The sequence below is a fragment of the Pteropus vampyrus genome, unplaced genomic scaffold (assembly GCF_000151845.1).
Source record: "Pteropus vampyrus isolate Shadow unplaced genomic scaffold, Pvam_2.0 Scaffold1503, whole genome shotgun sequence".
Classification (NCBI taxonomy): domain Eukaryota; kingdom Metazoa; phylum Chordata; class Mammalia; order Chiroptera; family Pteropodidae; genus Pteropus; species Pteropus vampyrus.
The window spans coordinates 1-1,229 of NW_011890284.1; the positions used below are offsets into that span (position 1 = coordinate 1).

The 1,229-nt window shown below is 36.6% G+C and overlaps 1 pseudogene; it reads right to left on the bottom strand.

Moving 5' to 3' along the window:
* Window positions 1-1,102: 1,102 nt before the first annotated feature.
* LOC111734504 lies at window positions 1,103-1,221 on the bottom strand (annotated as a pseudogene).
* Window positions 1,222-1,229: the final 8 nt, after the last annotated feature.

Sequence of the window (1,229 nt, forward strand, 5' to 3'; positions counted from 1 at the left end):
TTCAGTAGCATACTATTTACTCTCCATGTGTTTGTGCATTTTCCAGTTCTTTTCTTTTCAATATCTCTATTGTTTTTATTTATTTACTTAATTTTTATGGTGCATTGATTAATGAAATCTGGTAAGTTTCAGCTGAACATTTTAACAGTAAGGCATGTATATATTTACATTGTATGTTCACCTCTCATAGTTAGATTTCTTTCTGTCACCACGTATTTGACACTCTGGTAACTACTTGTCTATTGTTCATGTCCATGAGTCTCTGTTTGTCCTGTTTGTTTGTTGCTTTTAGGTTTATATCTCACATATAAGTGATATTTTGTGATTTTAAACTTTTTCTGTCTGACTTATTTCGTTTAGCATGATTATCTCCAGGTGCATCCATGTTGTGGCAAATGGCAGTATTTCATCTCTTCTTATGGCTGAGTAATATTCCATTGTATATATGTACCAAAGCTTCTTTAGCCAATCATCTATCACAGATCACTTCAGTTGCTTCCTTGTCCTGGCCACCGTGAATAATGCTGCTATGAAAATTGTTGTGCAAATATCTTTTCAGATATGGGTTTTCACGAATTTGGGGTAAATACCCTGTAGAGGGAGTGCCGGATTATATGGTAGATCAATTCTTAGTTTTTTGAGGAACCTCCATGCTGTTTTCCATACTGGCTGTACCAATTTGCAGTCCCACCAGCAGTGTATGAGGGTTCCTTTTTCTCCACATCCTCTCCAACATTTATTATTACATGTCCTGTTGATTATAGCTATTCTAACAGGTATGAGATGGTATCTCATTGTGGTTTTGCATTTCCCTAATAGCTAGCGATGTTGAGCATCTTTTCATATATTTTTTGGCCATTTGTATGTACTCTAGGGAGAAATGTCTGTTCGGGTCCTCAGCCCATTTTTTTTTTATTTGATCGTTCGTTTTTTTGTTGTTATTGAGTTGTATAAGTTCTTTATTATTTTGGATATTAGGCCCTTATCAGAGGTGTTGCTTGCAAATATATTTTCCCATTTGTGTGGTTGTCTCCTCCTTGTTGACGGTTTCTTTTGCTGTGCAGAAGCTTTTCATTTATTTTTATTTATTTATTTATTGTAATGCCTACAGCACCTGGTATTCGTAGGTGGTGTCCCATCCAAGCACTAAGCAGGCTCGACCCTCCTTAGCTTCCGAGATCAGATGAGATCAGGTACGTTCAGGGTGGTATGGCAGTAGACTTGCAGAA